Below are 20,247 nucleotides of genomic sequence, written 5' to 3'. Positions count from 1 at the left end.
TATCCTATTTATTAATTTTGATTTATATCAAGATACACTTCTGTTTCTCTAGGGGGCATTTACAAAAGTTAAAATGCAGAGCCAGCCAATAAATCCATCCAGTACATAATGAAATGACCTTCCAAGGAAGTAAAACCCCATCACCCTGAAAAGCCAGAGAGGCCTTTGTTGTATTTGCTGAAGGTAACTCCAGCTTGAAAGATGGCATCTCTGCCTGAGAGGTTGGAAAAAGTGGTGGCTATCATGTTTGAGTGTATTATTAAAAGTGACAGTTATCTCTGTATGCTTACAATTGGAACTTCTGATTTCATAGACTATAACAAATGCACCACTGCTGCTCTGGATGGCCTAGCATTAATAAAGCAAACCAATTTTGAATGCCCAAGGCCAGGACCTCAGGGACAGCAGATGGTGCCCAGGATACCCATTCTCACATTAGCATAAGAATGGTACAGAGTGGGTCACAGATTGCCTTTAAGCAAGCTTTCCCTTGTCCACAGAGTCTCTGCTTCCAAGCAAACGAGACAACAGCATTGTCTGGGATTTTTAATTTAGGTAATCGGTGCTTCATTACATAAAATGTATTTCACAAGCAAGCCAAGCAATAAAGAAATCTATTTCCTTTGTAACTACTTGCACTCCATAAGCCCCTTATTCAAACTTTGCACATACAACAAAAGGAAATGAGCAGTCCTTGTTCATATATGTTAAAACACTTTGGACAAATTACTTAAGAGTTCCTAAAATTAGACTTTCTTTTCCCTAAAATTGCTTCCAATTTTCTGTGTAATTACAGCTGTAATTTCTTGTAAGCACAAATGGCATATACATTGATTTCCAACTTGACTCTCTCATTGAGAATCAGAATAAATACCAAATAGAAAATTGGAAACTGTGCCTCAAATTCTTTAAAAAGGGTATGAAATCCAGATGCTCACCTGGATTCAAAATTAAGACTGTCCTGATCTTAAAAGAGGCAAAACTTCACCCCATTCCTAATTTAAGCCTCAGAGTTAAGTAAAAAGCAGCCAAGGACTGGACTCTCCAGAGAGAAGTTCAGAGCGAGACTCGGGATATCATATGCAAACTTTCATGAGATATTTTGTCCTTTCTAGAAAACACAGGTAAGTTCCACTTTAAATAAAGTCTCCCAGAATATGTGTTTGATATCTTAACATCAATAATGAATGAAGTCTTCGTGTTTATATGTCTGTCTTCGTGGCTGAGTTAACTCAGATTTCTGAAATAATAAATTAATAATTAATTTCTGTTTTCTGAAAATATGACTCTGTATTCATCATATTTTGAGCCCCTTGGACAGGGATCCTCAGCTGAGTTTTTTTCCTGGCTGTTTATTAACCATCAAGAGGATGCTTTAACTCCGCTCATCATATGCATCAGTCAAATCAAATCTGGAAAAACCTAGAGGAAGAACCTCATTTTTGAAAAAACAGGAAGCAAATTAATCGAGAGATTCCCTACTACCTCACAAGCTCTCTGCAAGAAAGATACAGAAGAGCAGAGATAATTTCTTCTTTTTTTGCCTCCATCTGAGAAACAGGAAGAAAAAAAAGGGGGTGCTACTTCCACTCCCAAACCTAAAGGATTAAAGAGGAGTTAATCCACACAGATATCGTGTGCCCACATACCTCTTCCTTATCACTGCACTTACTCTAGAAAATTGCAATCATGGCTTCACCTGCTTGGATCCCCCTTCAGATCCCCATGATGGGAACTTCTGAAGCAAAGACTGGTGTTAAAAATCTGCAAGGTGTCCAATAGATGGTCAATCTCATTCCAAGTCAAAAGTGCAAAGCTCCAGTGGTGACAGTGCCAGGGATTCCCTAGAACAGATCTTGGCAGGCTCAGCAAGCCTTTAGCTTCCCAAGCTGTTCTCCAAAACAAGCCCGATGAGGAGCTAGCAAAGGCAAGTCACTCCACACCACAGGCACACCCCAGATTCCAGACATAGTTGATGGTAAGGCAGCTGAGAATTACAGATTTACACACAACACATACTGGCATAAGGAACAGATGAAAATCTTTTGTTGATGTTGCTGTTCTTGTTTCTCATGTAACAGTTTTCATTCCCTAAAGCCAATGTACTAATTACCAACTGAAAATAAGTCATCTAATCATCTTACTTGAATAAATACCTCTGGAGCTTGACTGGAAAATTCAAGAAGCCATATCTGGGCAGTTAAAGCAAATAACTATTTCAGTATCTTGATCAGCACGTTTCCTTCTCTATGAACTACTGGAAAATGATTAGTTCTCTAGAAACTCTATGGAATTAAGGAAAACTTTTGAATAAACTGGAGGATATTTTGGGTCACAAGATCACTGGACTCCACAGAATTAGGCGGGTCCTTTCCTAGATGAGGTGTTCAGAAGGTGGCTGAGGATTTTGTAGTCGATAGGTGAAATATGAAAAAACACCAAGGGGAGGGACTAAAAGCTGGTTCCTCATGTAATCTTGAGCAGAGCTGCTTAGGTGTTGGGACCTAGGGCTTATTTTTCTGAACTGTTTGGCTTCAAGAATTTCAATTTTCATTGAACTTCCTTCCAATCAGATACTTCTGGGGATGGAATTTCTAAAAATTATACCAAATGGCAATTTACAATCTTGCCACTGGAACGTGGCCCACTCTGCTTAATACTCAGCATTGTTTAACAGAGAGAAGATGTAAATCTAGCAGCATTTCTTGGCTCTACCTTTGGGGGAAGAACTTTCCACTGTTGCAGGTGTCTCCTAAGTGGTGAAGGTGAGCAGAAGCGAGGCAGTAACTTGTGCTGGAGGGGAAGTGTCATCTCCTCCTGTCAGTGCTAAGACCTCTCACACTCGTCACAGAGTGAGAATGAGTGAAGGAAGGAAGACAAACACAAACATTACAGTAAAACACTACATATAGATATTACTCTGCTTTTGTGGTGGATATTTATAGCCAGAGCTGGGATGTGATTGCAAAAGTATTATTTCAAGATGATCTCTAATATCTAATTTATTCTTCTCAGATTCTGTTGGGGTGGTCTACAGAAAAAACCCACACTGCAGCCAAAGCACTGCAGGCAAGTGCTGAATGTTCTGTATAAACATAAACAGTTTCTTGCCTGCAAATCTGCTCTCCATCATATTTCTCATCTTTCACTCCTCAGTTCCCAAGATACTAGAATTTCCTCAGTTCTATGGTTACCTAGAGTTTTCTCATGGAGACAAGCACTGAACACATAATGAAGAAAACAAACAACAGTCAAAAATCCCCTAAAAACAACCCTTCAGCTTATTATTCCCTTATTCTTCCTGTGCAGGCTCAGAGCCAAAGACACTACAGCCCCTGCTGGGGAGATCAGTGGTAAACATCGTTAGCTGTTAGCAGAGGAAAAATCTCAAAATAAACAGTTCTTCAAGGTATAATTTTTCCCCTGATAAACATTAAGGAGGGGCAAAGCCAACAGACCTCTTTATCCCCCTTCTTCATTAATTAATAATATAAGCACTAACCTGAAAATGAAAATGGACAGTTTTTTTGATCCTATGGGAAAGTTCCAGAAAACAGGCAAAAGGCTCTTGCCCCATTTGTCACATGGCTGCCACGATTTGCAGGTGGTACGGCAGAAATGAAATCCCACACTCTGACGAAACCTCATGTGGGCATGTGCTCTCCCAGTGCACTCTGTGCTGGACAATGGCCTGGGCAGACACCTGTCTTAAGTGCCTTTCTGACTATGAAAGAGGAGGATATTCCATTTCAGTTCTTGCAGCTATTAAGGAGTCCCAGTGAAATAGTCATTAAAGACCTGCCAGGCCAAAATGTGCTGCATTTACGGAGCTTTTATATGATTTGCCTCTAGCTGTCTGTAAAGAGTGAGAATGATACATAGCATCCTTTTTACAGAGATCTCAAAGAGATAAATAAAAATAGTTTTCTATCTGGAAGATGCAAAGTGCAGGGAGGTTAAGTGAACAATCCAGTCTCTCACGGCAGGACAAGAACCCAAATCAGCTGATAATAGTCCTGTGACCTCAGCACTAAATGGGGATCTTCCTGTACTCACAGCCTCTTTCTCAGATAAGTTTGTCCTGCCAATGTGTACTCCAAAGAGTACCACAGATCTGGGAGTCCTGCTATAGGAGCTTGTGTGGATGAGCAGAGAAAGTTCCTTCAGTAACAGGCTTTCCAGGGCTTCTTCCAGAGGTCAGCGATCTTACCGCCTTGTTTGGTTCTGGGCTCTTCCTGACTTTTAATTAATCTGAAGGATTTGATTCACTGTTACTCAGAAATAAACTGTTTTCCTTAAAAGGGCTAATCAAATTTTGATGAGGCCCTTGAGCAATGGGAAGATTGATTAAATACATTAAAGGTTAGGTGTAGAGCAAACCTAAAGATCAGGGCATAAATTCCTGTTGAGTTCAATAGAATTATGATGGGTATTTCTACACATATCTTTTCCCACTGCTCTATCCCATATTTTTATGTATTTGTGTAACCACCCCAGCATCCTGAAAGAGGGAAATGGTAACCTCTCCCATGTTTTGTTTAGCTCCACACCCTACATGTTTTGAACTACTTAACGTGGCAGAAAAGCTGCAGTGTCACAGCCTCTTCCCTGACAGTCAGCCCTGTGCTGTACATTCACCCACAAGCAGGATGAAAGGGATGTTTTTGATGGCAACATCTGGGAGGTGGGCAAGGAAGAGAGGTTGTCCTGCAGACATTCAGGAGCGACCACCTGTGTGTGAAATAGAAGCTCTCAGCAATGTTTTACTGATGGTGCAGACCTGAACCCCCCACTTGAATACTTACGTTCTTAGCAATACTTGCTTTCTTACTCCCCAAAATCTTCAGCAGTGAAGATGCTGCATCCTCTCTAGGTAGCCTGTTGTAGAATTTAGTATCACTGCTGCTGGAAAGCATCCTTGAATTTATAAGGATAAACTTCTGAAAAACATATTGATCTGTGTGCTGATCTATGAAGGCAAGAAAATGAGCTACAATGTGGGGAAATGGACTGGCCAGCAAGTTCCTATCATATGGTCTTTACACTGTCACCTGAGCTGCCCAGGACAAGTCATATCAGGCTAGAACAGCAGAGTAGGTGACCTTCAGACCTACTCTAATATTGCAGTCCTTATGCTACCACAAAAATACAACATTCACACCAACTGCCAGACAGCAGGTCAGTTTTTCCAGCTGATCCTGATTATGTAAGAGATATTGTTTGATTATTGCTCTCTGCTAACCTCTGCATAAATCAGCCATTAAGAACTAGAACAGAAATTGTTACTGAAAATTCAATCAGTGCTTCACTGATTTTTTTAATACATTTTTTAATGTATTAAATATGTAATATTTTAATACCATATGTATATCAAAGTGCATTAGCCTGCTTGAGCCTATTGGAAAAGGTTTTATTAACAAACTCCGTACAATCTAACAACAACATAGGAGAAAGGAGCAGTGGTCCAGGACATGGGAGGGATGGCAAAAGTTAAATACAAATTTCTCAACTTCAGAAGTCATAAATGGTGCATTTCATTATTTCACCTACAAAGGTGGTTTTATCTCCTACACAGTTTAATTTCCATTTTGCTTTGGCTGACACATGTTCATAGAATCATAGAACCACAGAATATCCTGAGTTGAAAGGAACCCACAAGGATCATCAAGTCCAACTGGCCCTGCCCAGGACAACCCCAGTAATCCCACCATGTGTCTGAGAGCATTCTCCAAATGCTTCTTGAGCTCGGTCAGGCTGGTGCTGTGACCACTTCCCTGGGCAGCGTGTTCCAGTGCCCAGCCACCCTCTGATGAAGAACCTTTTCCTAATATCCAACCTAAACCTCTCCCGACACAGCTTCATGCTCTTCACATGCTCTTCCAAATCTCTTGTTTATGAGGCCTAGTGACATGTGAGGCCAGCACAGGTGATCCATACCATTCCCTTCCCTTTCCTTTTCCCTTCCCTTTCCCTTTCCCTCTCCCTTTTCCATTCCCTTTCCCATAGAAATCTGTAACTTCCACTGTGTTTGATGCTCATGGTCACAAGTTGCCTTGCAGATAATCCTGCTACTTGACTGTGCCCAAGGTTTGAAATTTGGAAAACTGCTGATACTGGTCAGTGACTTTGCTTGGGACACACTTGGTATCAGGGAAGGAAATGTCTTATGCCATACAAATATGACAGGATGGATCCACCTCAAAACCAAATTAATCCCTTAAAAGAAAAACATGCCAATGAATGGGTTTCATGACTTGAAACTGCAAGAGGCTCCTGGAAAACCCCAGAGGTAGAGAAGGAGACACATTAATTCAGCACTTCATCCAGTCCAGTAACACAGTCCGCAGTCTGTCACATAAGGCTGCATTCAAAGGCAGGATTTAGGAGACAGGTTCATTGCAAGGCTACAGCTGTGCCAATCTTAACTTCACATCAGAGTAAACCACATGGTGTAAACCTTAGGAAGCAGCTATGAAAAGGCCCTTTTCACATCTCTTCTATCCTCGCTCTCTATCTACCTTTTTATGCATATACCTTTACCTACCAAGAAGGTACAGAAGATGGAACCAGACTCTTCCAAGAGGTGTACAGTGAAAGGTAACAGACACAAACTGAAACATGGGGAATTCTGATTAGACTTTTTTTTCATGAGGATGGTCAAACATTGAAATTGCATCAGAGAGATTGTAGGATCTCTGTTTTTGGAGGTAGTGCTAATTTAACTGAACCAAGTCCTGAGTAACCTGCTAAAAATTGGTGCTGTTTTGAGCTATATTTGGACTATACCAACCCCACAAGTCACATCCATCCTAAAGTATTCTATGATTTTTCTTAGGTAAATTTAGAATCATACTGTAGGGCCTTATTAAATATTAATATATTTCTATAATACTTAAACTCACCCTCTGCACTGATTAAGAATGGAGACAGGCTGCCAGTACTCAGCAGCACCCACAAAATACCCAAAAGGGCCAGCACCCACAACTAGAGAGTTCTACACTCAGAAACCCCCTCCAGTGTACTTGAAGAACACTTCATCCACTGTGGTCCCAGTGTGTCCACGGAGATGCTATACATACCGTGCTGTGCTCGACAGACCTGTGACTATGGACCACTGGTTCCATAGTGAAACCTTGTAGAATATGATGCACTGAAAGAAAGATTACTGGGGAGTTTTCAAACGAAAAAATCCTTTAGGATCTCAAAATGTATCTTATTCTATCTGAAGAGCTAAGGCTACAACTAGGAGGATAATTTCAAGGCACTCAATCTTAAGAGAGCGCTGTGAGAGACTGGGAGTATTTACATATACTGAAACGATGATTTAAAGTGATATCTGTTGATGCCCAAAGGTATTTTTGGGCCCATACTTTCTTCAATGACTGTCTGTTTTTATGGAGTTGTTTGCCAACTACTGACAATCTGTTTAGAAATATCAGGGAACGTGAAATCTAGAGGTGTATCAGTGTGTGAGCGTCCACTCCAAAACCTCTGTGAAAATAACCTTCAGGGATGGCAATCAGCCAGAGATGCAGTTTGAAGCCAGCTAAGATAAGAATAAATAGTCATGGCAGCTAAGGATTTTGCATTTAATACCATTCTGCTAATGCAGATAAATATTCAGATTTCCCTGGCTTCTGGAGAGTAAACCCAGTTTAAAAGAGAAATCCACACAACAGCATTCAAATAACATTGCAACTGCTGGTAAGGCTTTTGGGGGATGTGTTATCCTAGTTTTTACAGACTAATTTGAAATCTCAGCAATTGAAACATCTACGTCAGACAACAGATGCAGTAAGATTCATGCTCTGGATCACTGCTGCCTATGGCAGGGGGACGGCCCTACCCGTACCACACTGTTCAGCACTGTGCCATACTTCTATCTTTCAGGACTGTACTTCATTCACAGGTAAAGCACCTCTCACTTATTTTCACATCTTTGCAACAAATAGTATAATCCAAAGTTAATATTTTACTACTTTTACTCCTACCCACTTGTCCCTGTGCTAGGGCAAATGTTTCTATGGTATAAACCCCAAGCTCACAGCTGAGTGTAACTGACTCTGAAGTGATGGTTACCTTCACAAGACTCAGTTTTTACAGGAAAGATACACAAATGAATTAGACTTAACCATGCTATTGTAGCTGTCAACCGTATTACAGCAGCAGATCTACATAACTGCCTAACCAGTTAGGGCTTTCTTCTCCAGCTGACCAAGAAACCAGAGTTACATCCTGTCCCCACCACAAATTCAAGTCACTTCACAGGCAGAAGAGATCTCAGAAGAAATTATTCAAAGGGAAGCAGAATCAAAGAAAATTATTTCCCTTCCTCTGCAGATTCACAAGCAAAAGAGAAACTGTGTTCCTCAGCCCATTATTAAAACTCTTTGCAAGTAACCACACCATGAGACACTTGCACCCCAGCTGAATGCTACGTGAGGCTGTGACTGCAGGACCACTGAGAAGTCACTCCACTTCCTCACATATAATTTAGGAGCTTAATTCACATGCTTCAGAACATGAACTTTAAACTGTTTTCAACACACCTTCAGTCTTCATGAAAGGAAATGAGCAAGATGACAGATAGACCAGTAGTTTGTTTTTTTTCATGAAACAGCTCTCAGACCACATTAGCTCACTGCTTCTCATTCCTTCTGTGCCATACCTTCATTTCTGGATATCTCTCTAGACTGAACACTCACACTTTCTCTTCCCTCTTCCCTCCTGTGACAGTAGTTCCTGTAAAAGGTTCAGAAAGGAGGGCAAGTAGCTCCTAAACAACTCTAGCTGTCACACTTCTGGCTGAACAAAAAGGGGCAAGAAGAATGGAATTGGAAGGGGAAGTAGAGGCACAGGGCAATGAGAGGCCAGGGTTTTTTCCCCAGTCTTACACTAGTCTTAAGCAAATCACTTCCCTTATACACTGCTATACATTAAAGTAATATTAAATTGTGGAGGCCACTGGCAGGATTTCCAAAGTACAATGCTCAGCTACCAGTATACAGGTTTGAGGCATCAAAGCACTCTGGAATTCAAGGTGTTCAGCTCTCTTAGACATTAAACACAAATTTAAAAAGAATGAAGATAAATACAAACAGAATCAGCATACTTATGATCCCTAGTTAAGAAGTTACTTTCAACATCAGAGCTATTGGAATAGCCTTGCCCATCCCGCTCATCAGCCTCTCTTCCTTTTAAAAGTATACCAGAGAGCACAGCAGTCAACACATTTATCTCTCAGTTAACATATACTTATCCTAACCTGAATCTTTGCATGATCCTGCGAATTCTCACTCCAATGAGAATGACTTGAAGACATACAGACCACAGGCTTCACCTTTGTGAAGAAAACTGTTAACATGTGGGGGTGCAATTAGAGCAGTTACTTCTTTAAAAAGAATGGAAAGAGTGTTCCAGCAGCCAGTAAGTCATCCCTGATGGGACTTCTGTCAGCGTTAGAGACTTTGCTGCAACAAAGTTTCTCCAGGATCTCAGCGCTCACTATCTCTGTTGGAGAGTACACCCAGAGTCTGCGGAGCGAGAAAATGCTGCACAGAAGTTACAGTAACAGGACAGAGGGGAGCTCTGCACCTGACCCAAGGGGAGGATGGCTAATTTAACCTTCGGTCTTGTTTCAGTAGAAGTCCACAGTGCTCATCTCCACTTCTAATATTGTATTTACCATTATCAATCTCTTAAACTGCTCAGCCAGTTGATGGTGATCCCTTAAACTAGGGCATCAGATCCAAACCGGGAATGGCTAGACAGGCGGATGGATTATGGCACTGGCAAGATTAGGAGTTTTAGGCTGTGACTGGCTTCAAAGGCAGCCCGTTCCAATCACTGTCCTCCTGTGAGTCTGGAAGTGACTCGTGTAAAGACACTCAAGACCATCCCGCTGAGCCTCCAGATTAAAAATAACAAGACAAAAGTTGGGAAATGTTTAATATGTGAAAAGCAACTGATCTTAAGATATTTGAATGGCAAGTCCCTGAAGGTGCATCTGGCATGGGAAGGTGGATCTCTGGCACTCAACTCGGCCCAGCGGACAAGCAGCCTGGCTCGCCGGTGGCTCACACGAGGAGCCTGCAGAGCCCTTGGCCTCCCCCCCTTCCCGCCCCTCGCCAGGCTCCCCGTGCCTGCCTGCAGCGCCAGCCAGCAGCGCGGCATCCCGGTCCCGCAGCATCCAGGCCCAACCGGCACCGCCGAGCACATGCCAGAGCCTTTTCCATGGAGCCAGTTTTCCCTGGAGCCTCAAACTAACCAGACCCCCAGCCAGAGGACAGGGTTCGGGGCGGTTACAAGGCACAGATTTGGGAACTTCCGAAGAGAGCCGGGTGCTGACAAAGAGCCACGGCTCTCCCCAGCCCCCCGCAAGCTGCAGCCTCGCACGGACCCCGGCTGGGCTTTGTTGCCCGGCTGGCTGGCTGCAGGGGACCGCGGGCTGCCAGGAGCCCGCCCAGCCCCTCCGCCCAGGGCACAGCCGTGCCGGGCACGCTAGGTACAAAGGCAAAGCACAGACCTTCTCCCTGGCCTCTCCGCGGGGAGGCTGCGCTTGTCCTGCCGGCCGCGGCCGCGGTGCCGGCGGGGAGATGGGGCCGGCCGCGGTGCCTCACCGGCTCCACATCGATCCGCCCTCCGGCAGCCTCGCTGCTCTGCTCTCCACCCCTCCTTCCAGGGGGACAAAAACGGGGATGGGGGGGAACCTTTCTATTATTATTATTCTAATATATTGTGGGGGCTTGTGGTTCCTGCAGCCAGGCGGAAGTGAACCCGCTTTCGCCCCCCTCCTCCTTCCGCGATGCTCCGGGGCTGGATGCGGGCGGCCCCGCAGCCGGGGATCCGCTCCCGGGGCTCGGCTACCCGCAGCCCCCGGGCGGCAGCGGCGTCCCGGTCCCTTGGTCCCCGGGCGGGGTGGGAAAGCGGTGCCGTCCCCGAGAGGCAGAGGTTACTTGAGAGGCAAAAAGTGGCGAATAATTTTCTCCACCCCAGTGATGGGCGGGCTGCCCGGTGCCCGCCGGGGTGCGCTCGGCGGCCCCAGAGCCCGCTGAAGGCAGCGGTGCCCTCAGTGACGCTCGGTCATGGCACTAGAGGAAAGGCTATAAAATGCAGCGAAATACACGTGTCCGCTGGCTCCGTAGTGACATCCCGCGGTGCGGGGACACTACTGCCGGTGGCCGGCTGAACCTGGGGCTTACCCAGGCCCCCGGAGCTTTGCGGGGTTACGCGTGCCCGCGGGCTCCGTCCGGAGCAGCCGCGCACGCAGCCCGGAGCAGCGCCGGGGGTTCCCGCAAGGACCCCAATCACCATCAGTGGCTTGGTTTTAAACCAGCCTTCTGCCGAGTGCCGCTGCAGAGCTGCGCTGCTCTCGGGCACTGCGGGGATTTGTGCCTTATAAACGCGCCCCATCTTCCACAGAACGCCAGAGAGCAACGAGGGCTCTCAACGAGCTAAACTGTGCCGCTGGCTTCCTGCCTAGGCTGAGGAGCAGAGAGACACCAAATGAACATCCATCTAACTAAGGCAAATGTTAATTTCTTAATTCAGCATGTGCTGTCATGCTGAATCAGACTTGCAGAACATCTCCCTTAACCAAGAGGCACAGCAGAGATGAGGTGGTGAAACCCTGTCCATCCCTAGGCCTTAGCTACTCTAGAGAACTCTGCTATCCACCTTTCCTGTCACACAGCACAATGGGATGCTCTGGTGGCCTGTGGCAGAAAAGACAGTGAAAAAGACCTGAACTCATGGACCAAAACACCACAACCTGCCCATACACAGGAGGAAAGGGTGAAGTCAGCACTTAGGCACAGCTGAGCTGACTGGATTCCAGCTTACAGGATGCTACTAGTAATGAGGACTTGGTGGCATCAACCTACAAATGTCTCCACAGCCCCTGGCAAGCTTGGTTAGATCTATGCCACCACGCTTATGAAGCTCAGATTGCCTGGACCAGAAAGATGAAGGCTAGCCTGGGCAGGCCTGAACACACAGCAGCTGAAACTCCTGATAATTGTTCTGTGGCATGTGGATGCAGGTGGTAGATGGGTTGTAAAAGGCTCTTCTAAACTCTACTACAGGAGTAACTCACATCAGATGGTGGACATGTTCTCAAGAAATGACTGGGACACTCTTTACTGAGATCTCTGTTGTCCCCAGAAGCCAACTGCTCTCAACATCATGGTAGAACTTAAACTCTGTAAAATTCTGTCTTGTGGGAACAGTGAAATGGTCAATGAAGGTGATACCTCTTCGGTCTGGTGTCTTGTTTAGAACCTGCCATTCTGGACTGTGCAGACTCATCTCTTCTCAGTTTTGTGTTAAACATTTCCTTCACATCCCAACAGCAGCAGAGTTGCTTAGTCAGCTGCTGCATCTGTCTCACAGCCTTAGGGTGTCTGTGTCCTCCACATTGCCACTGGATGGCTGAACAACCATGTCAGCAGAAATGCCTTCTTCCAGATGGGACTGGCCAGAAGATTGCACCTCATCCTAAGGAGTGCACGCCTGGACACACTGGTGCATAAACTGTGTCTTGCAGCTTAATTACTGAAATTCTCTGTGCTTTGAAATAAACCACAGCAGGTGTAAAATACAGCAAAGGAGAGCAGTGTGCTTTGCTCACCCTAGATTCCTACTAACTGCAGACTTTGGTCTTCTTTTCTGATATTCAAAGCCCTTAATAATCTTCCACAGCCAGCTCCTGCTGGAGCACTGCCACCATTGACCAAGGGGTGAGAAAAGACTGTGGGAGTTTCATATTTCCCAGGCAGTATTTCTGCACTGTGGAACTTACTTTGCCTCACAGAGATAGAAATAACCCAGATCTGAATGCAGTCAGAAGCAAATGCAAAACTTCCCCCCTGAGCTTCATTTCTTCACACACAATCATGCAAAGAACGCTAGTACCCAGCCCAACAAATCCAAGCCTATGAACTAATAGCTTGCTATTCCTCTTAGCGGCTAGATAGAAAGGTGGAGAAAGAAAGGCTTTTTTTCTGTTTTAAAATACTTGGGAGGACACAAGTCCTACAGAGATGGGAACCATCTAAATATATATAAAGACATAGTGAGATAAATTAACCCATCTGTTGTAATCTAATGGTTTAATAAAACCAATTTTAAAAAATCAACAGTTTCATAAAACCACTAAAGCACTATAGATATTTTCAAGTTTTTAAAATTCTTCTCCAAAGTGTATGAAGGTAGGAAATCAACCATCTCCTGTCAGATTCCTCAACTGCATGAAAAGGAACAAGGCTGTGCGTGAAGCTGATGCAAACAAATCCATGGTGTAATTAAAGCAAATTTCCATTAACAGTCTAACGCAGACTATTAAAAATGGCTCCTCACACCCCAAAATACATTGCTGATTTCCACTATATGTCAGCACACATATCCATCACTATCCTTCTTCCATCCCAGGGATCTCAAAACACCTCACAGATGGTGCTTAAATGAAGGCTTACAACACCTTTATTCTTTTTCCACTGTGAGCACAGAGATGTGCTGATCATCTAACAGGAAGTATGAAAATGACTGGAAAGATGAAGGCGTCCTATCTGCATATATGCCTTGCTCTTCCTACTAGATAGCACTTCCAGCACATCTGCTGGTAATTAGAAAAAGTTCTTTCCTAAAAGACTGCCCTGAGCCATCCACTGACAGCTTTACAGGCAAATCAGGGCACAGAAGCAGTGTTTTGCTACATCCCAATGGATGATGCCGTTCAGTTCTGTGTCTGAAGAGCGACACAGCATCTATGGGGCAGCACTCAACATACTGTGAATTCACATAAGCTTTTGTTGGTTTCAAATGCTCATCTTTTGTACAGCCAGGTGACACATATGGGATACAGTCAGAGGTTTTCATACATCAGGGAATCCTACAAAACATACAGGAAGAGAACATAAGCACCCAGTGTATCACCCACCATCTCACAGGCATGTTGTGTGTGCTCCGAGACCTCCCAGCAAAGCAGGCTTATCTGGGAAGTGGGAAAACAAATGTGCATTGGCCAGAGAGCTGTAGTAGGCCACTGAACTACCCTTGGAAGTGTTTTCCATTAAATGTGCAGGCAGGTTCAGCTTCATCTCATCCCTCTCCTCTTCAATACATGCACACACCCCATCTGTGATTTATGCTACAGTCCTGCTGTGATCTTTCTCTGGGTAAACTCCCGTGCCCAGAGTACAAGCTGAGAGCAGGAGTCTGAGGAACAGGCAGCACTGGAGATTTGACAGTTCAGCCCTGAAAAATGTCCCCAGTTAAATTACAGAGACACCCACAGACCTCAAGAAGCCACCAAAACACACGTGTCCAAAAACACTGTCCATTAAAAAGGCACCAGCTGTGCTACTCACTGTGTTCGGTTACGCTCTTCCAAGGAGAGAAGTGAAACTACCCAACAATCAGTCCCACAGCCCGTAACCCAGCAACTGCCTTGGTGTGAGGGTATGTGTAGAGCTTTACATATGGAACACAAGGCTACCTGTGGCTATGGCATCATGAATGTTAGAACAAAAGAGAGAGCTGGCCATAGCTGGTCACTTCTTGAGATCATGTCTGGGTTACCTCTGTAACATCCTCTTCTATGTCCCTGGTTTTCTTTGAGTTTTTCTTCCAGACCTTGGTAACTGATGTCTCACTGTTATTATCAGTAATACTGTCAGTGTCTATAAAAAGTATGTATTTCAACTGATAAATGCTACAATATGATAAAACAACATGCTGTTAATAAAACACAGATGAATTCCCAAAGGAAATGAATGGTCTTAAAACCCACGAATTTGAGATAAAAATTCATTCTACTGCATTTCAAGTAATTACAAGAGAAAGATGATGAAGACTGTTTCTTCTCAAAACTTGGCAATTTTTACATTATTCTACTGATATTCTTATTGAAAAATGGTACTTTTATTCACTACCACTTTTTTACTTTGGCCAGTACTGCAGCCAAACATCTGCATTTTAATTTACCAGAATAAGTTAATGGTTAGTAACTCAGGAGTTTCCAGAAAAGAACCCCACAGATACTACCTGAGGAAAACTTTCTCTAAAGCTTTGTAAGGATGCACTTAGGAGGGGAGAAGACTGAAGAAACAGAAAGGTCCAGACAAAGCATCCATGTGATCGTTTGGATAAGTTGAGCTCTTCTCCTAAAAAGCCTCAGAGGAGGATTTCGGACAAGTTTTCAGCTGAAGGCAATCAAAAGCTCAGTGTTTCACTCTGAACATGCCACTGCGACTAAAGAAAGCTGGGAGTGCAGGAAATGAGGCTAAAAGCAATGGCAAGGTAGCAGATAGTTCACTGCTCACAGGATTCGTTCCCTTCTGTCTTTAGAGAGCTGCAGAGGAAAATTAATCATGATTATTACAGTTACACATTCTGAGCCTCTTCCTGCTCACATGTTGACCTATCTCTATACCGGAAAAATTCTTAAGAGCCAGTCCAGCTTCACCAAGTATATCCCAACAGATGGAATCCTGTATATCCAGGATTTAAGAGACAAATCCCCCAAAAGCCCACTGTCTAAGCAGATACAACCCAGACAATCGTCAGCAAGCCTCCCAGGTCCTTGGTTTACACTGTCTGCATGCTGTGCCAGAGTAATGGAGAGGTGTCAGGCCTTGGGACTCTCCAGAAGCAGGTACAAAAAAGGCACATTACATTGCCAGACTTTAGCAGCACTCCCACCAAACGCCTTTTTGTTTATATTGTTGACAATCAGTTATGCACCAGGGCTGAGACAAAAATATACTTCTGGCAAAAATAGTGTATTGACAGAATGATTTTTAAAAGATCTAAAAGAAGCCATGCAAATAGATTTGTAAATAGTCTTACTATCCTCACAAGGCAATTACACCTGTTAAGCTGAACAGATAAATGCAGAAAATGACAAATCCTCATTTTTAACTGATAATGAGTTTCTTGCAGGCAAACTACACAGCTCTGGAGACTGAATCCTCAGACTATCCATAGACCATGGCTGCACAGACAGAAAGGAGCAAGTTTCTCCAGAGCAGTGCCTGAAGCCCAGGAATGACTTCTCCCAAAGGCAGTGAGGAAGCCTGGGTGCCAAGAAGAAAAATTACATGGTTTTGTCTGCCTGTGACATACCTGCCCAAATGCACACCAGCTTTTTCTCAGCTGCACTAGGAAGTGAAGGTGTTATTTTCTTACAGCATAAGGGTGTCACACAGTGAGTTCAGCACCACTGGTGTAAAAGTGAGGCACTCACAGGGGTACAAATTATGTTGGGATCAAGTTCTGTACTTTTCAGCCTGTGCTGGAAATAAACAACCTCTGAGTAGTGCTGACCTTCTTTTTCCAGACTCCATTAGTTACTGTACAATGTCAGGACATAACCCAAGGCTTTTGCGTGCCCTGTGCTGCTATTAATTGCCAGCAACAGACATTCAGCACAATGTACATAGTCAGATGAACAAGGAGTTGTGCAGCTATTTCCTAAGCAATACTTCCTCACCACCACTAAGGGACAGTGTTTCCTACATTTCTACTAAAAGGAATGCCATATCTGCAAGTTCAATCTTAATTAGCAATGGTTAATGCCTCCTTTTAGTGCTTGAAGTGTTTTACATTTTCTATTAGGTTTGTTTAATAAGTTCTTCACAATGCAGTGAAGGCCCACTTAATGTACTTTCACTACCACTGACACACTGAAAAATAAAACAAATGTATTTACCAAAGGTAATTCCTCCTATGAGCTCCTAAGCCTAAGAGGATGGCTAGTCTAAAATAAATGGTTTACAGTAAGGTGTCAATCAAAAGGCATAAACAGCTTTGCAAAACACTTCCCTTTTTGCATATTATTTTTTTCCAAATATAGAATTTGTGTCTGTGAAAATCTCCTAAACTGTCCTCATCTGGCAATGCAAATAACTGGAAAATCTGCAAAATTATGCTCTTTGATAGGTACTGCTCCCTGTTCCATTTATACCAGAGATATTTCTGCCACCAACTTCAGAGTGAAGATAATATCTACTATATTCAGAGGCAAAACTCACTAGCAGTCCCATTTGTCCAGGCATATTTTGTGTTCTGGAAAACAGTTTCATCAGCTGGAAAGACTCTGCTAAATAACCTTCTCTCAATCTTCCTTTAAAATACTCTGAGAGTCCCACTCTTACCAGAAAGTAATTTAAATACAGTAAGGCTGCAGCCAAGTTTTTACAGGACGATATTGCAGAGGTACCTGGTTATCCTTATTTTCACACTCACACAAATAAGAAATGTCAATGAAGTAGTTGTTACAGTGATAACAAATGACTGTACCAAGCCCAGTGCAGTATGATTTCAAGACCATATTTCAACACCTGTTTTTTTGGTGTCTCAAACAATTGAAGACATTCAAATTTATTGACTACAAGATCAATCAATAGCTGTACACTCAAGCTGACAGTGTAGCTGTACAACCAAACTCCGATCTTCATTTCATCTGTAGTGAGAGAAAGCACAAGGCACATCACATCCAATTAATAAAGAACAATTAAAAAAACCATCACAAGTCCCATGAACAGAAGGCTTCCCAGATTCTGTACTTTTCTGAACAGTACGTCTAACCTTATCTGTGCAGATAATCCAGTGCAATTAGCCTCCACTGGTTCTAGCAAGCAACAGTGGCATAGCCAAGAAATAGGTATTTTTAGCACCCACCCTCTAACCCTGCCCTGTAATTAACTGCAGAGCCCCACAGATTTCTGCCTGATTAGCTGTTCAACTAATGAGAGGGTCCAGACTCAGCTACCATGAACCCTGAATTACCTGCCATTCACGGACGAGTCTTTGTGACCCCCAGAGCAAAGCACAGGTGCAGAGCTGTGCTGCAAAAGGGACACAAAGAGGAACAGGGGCCCCCATGCAAAGTGTACACGACTCTGCTGACTCCAGTCACACATATTGAATGTTTTGGATGGTTACACACGTGGGAGCAAAACCTGGCAGTTCCTGTATGGTCATTACTCAAGATATAAAATGTTTGGCTTTTAATTAAGATCTACAATATCAATGTCACAAAATGAGTCTGAAATTACAAGAGCAAAAGCTGATCTGATTGTAAAAAGCTCAGCTATTCAATTGAAGGCCAATGCTTGGTCATAACCAGAGAAAAGTTGAGGTCAGGAGTCCAAGTTCAGGAGTGGAGAAAATAAGAAGCTGAAGGAAACATTATATCCTCCAATAATCCTTGCAGGAGATATGATTTCAGCATGAAAGGATGCAGTCCAGCTTTCAAGTCTCCAAGCAAAAATCATTCTACTATAACTCTGCTGTGAGATAAAAGCAGACATGTGATCTAGTAATACTGGCCTTTCCCTAGTGTTTTTATTGGTGCTGCCCTCCATATTAAAGAAAACAAACACTCTGCTTTTAATATTAAAGACAACTCCAACAGGTCTGCTTTAGAGAACTTCTCTGTGTTAATCTATGCCTTGTAATATAGTTAGCCTTGTGTAAGTTTGGAAGATGGCCTGTTAAAATAAAAGTAAGCAGAAGATTGGTTTTAAAAAAACTTTTACCCAGCTCTCGGGGGCTTTTGTTTGAGTGTTACTTTTTTTCAGTATCAGCTGCTTCTCCGTTCTCTTTTAAATGGTCATGGTAGAAGAGTAAGTAAGATTGTCACCTCATATGTGGTTCTCCCATTTCTTAACTGAGGAAGAGGGAGATTTGAGTCCTCCTGAGATCTGAAATACCCAAATAAATGCATAAATACATGAAAGAGCACGTTTTTTAATAGCAATATCACTCAGTTGGTAGCACACTAAACCAGAAACTTGAGACAAGGTCTGTTGTAATTCTGCTCTGAGCTGATGGGTACCTTCACACAAAGCATTTCCTCTCACTGTGTCTCAGTTTCTCTGTTTCTAAAAAGGACAACCTGAAAAGTCCACAACTTTTCAAGTGTCTTCAGATAAGACAGTGCAGTGTAACAGCAGTGCCAGCCATGAAATCACTAGATGAGCTAAGGTCTGGTTCCCTTCTTGTCAGCAGAGCCTCTGATGAAGCACCTACATTTGGGCAGAGCAATATAGAACAAAGAGCTGCTGGAAGTCCTGCTCCCTTCCCCCTCTTCATGCCTCTGGATTCAGGGGTAAGGATTGTTAAGGATGCTACAACAATAACAATTCTGCTCTGTACTGTATCCCTGTACTGTCAGAGGGTAATTTTTGTAGAATCATAGAATGGTTTGGGTTGGAAAGGAGTCTAAAGATCATGTCGTTCCACCCCTCTGCCATGAGCAGGGACACCTTTTAATAAACCAGATTGCTCAGAGCCTCACCCAACCTGGCCTTGCACACTTCCAGGGATGGGACATCCACAGCTGCTCTGGGCAAGATGCGCCAGTACCTCATCCCCCTTACAGGGAAGAATTTCTTCCTAAGATCTAATCTAAACCTGTTCTGTGTCAGTGTAAAAACATTTCCCCTTTTATTATTAATTTTCTTGTACTTAAATCAGATACTGTCACACATTCCTTAAACCAGTTCTGTCAGGCAGTCAAAAACTGTGGCACAGAAGAACCAAAAAGTGAGTAATTGCTGATGTTAATGAGTTCAAATAAATTGAACTGGTGCTTTCCTGCCTGCTTCCTTTAGCCATGAATTTGGCCTGCAAAATGTCTCATGACCAATCAGTAGTATAATGTATCTCTGAATAGGGTGGAACTCTTTGAGGATAGAATCAGAAGGGAATTTCCCCCTCACAAAGCCTGAGCACACTGACTGATAACATCACTTTTGTTATGGATATAATTCTGCCAAGCGTTTAAGTTATTGAATGTTATTGAACAGAAAACCAGGAAGTCTTGTTAACAATTATGGATGACTGTGTCAATAGAAGAAAAGTAAATGTGTATTTGCTGAAAAGGAAGTTAGAAATGTCTTCAGTTCTCTTTTTGATGTATGCTTGTCAGCTGCTTGTAACAATGGACATTACAATTTACATCAGTGATGAATACTTGGATGAGCTGGAGCACAAGACAGGATGCTGCTGATCATTTCTATGACTGAAGTAGGTCACACATAACTTTGCAACATTAATAATATCCAGATTCCAGTTTTCCACAATGGAGTCCTCATAAATGCCTGAGGACAGCATTTAGCACTATGTATTCGCCCATCATGACAACGACCTGGGGAGAAGGCAGTGAATTAAAAATGAAAACATTGAGGAAACCATCTCTTCTTCAGTTAGAGTGCTACAGCTGCTGCCCAAACCATATCCTCC

The 20,247-nt window shown here is 43.3% G+C and overlaps 1 protein-coding gene across 3 annotated transcripts in view; it reads right to left on the bottom strand.

Moving 5' to 3' along the window:
• Nucleotides 1-10,747, bottom strand: part of LOC121665181 (serine/threonine-protein kinase PAK 3) — a 132,184-nt gene extending 121,437 nt beyond the window's left edge. For all 3 annotated transcript variants that reach the window (XM_042029177.1, XM_042029127.1, XM_042029146.1), the window contains exon 1: nt 10,526-10,747. The gene's annotated coding sequence lies outside the window, so the exon portion shown is untranslated. The remainder of the gene's footprint in view (nt 1-10,525) is intronic.
• Nucleotides 10,748-20,247: the final 9,500 nt, after the last annotated feature.

This window comes from Corvus kubaryi, unplaced genomic scaffold (assembly GCF_017639235.1).
Source record: "Corvus kubaryi isolate FWS band 111438036 unplaced genomic scaffold, C.kubaryi_AGA036_p1.0 130, whole genome shotgun sequence".
NCBI lineage: Eukaryota > Metazoa > Chordata > Aves > Passeriformes > Corvidae > Corvus > Corvus kubaryi.
Note: the sequence above shows the minus strand (reverse complement) of the source record. Positions and strands in the feature narration are given on the sequence as shown.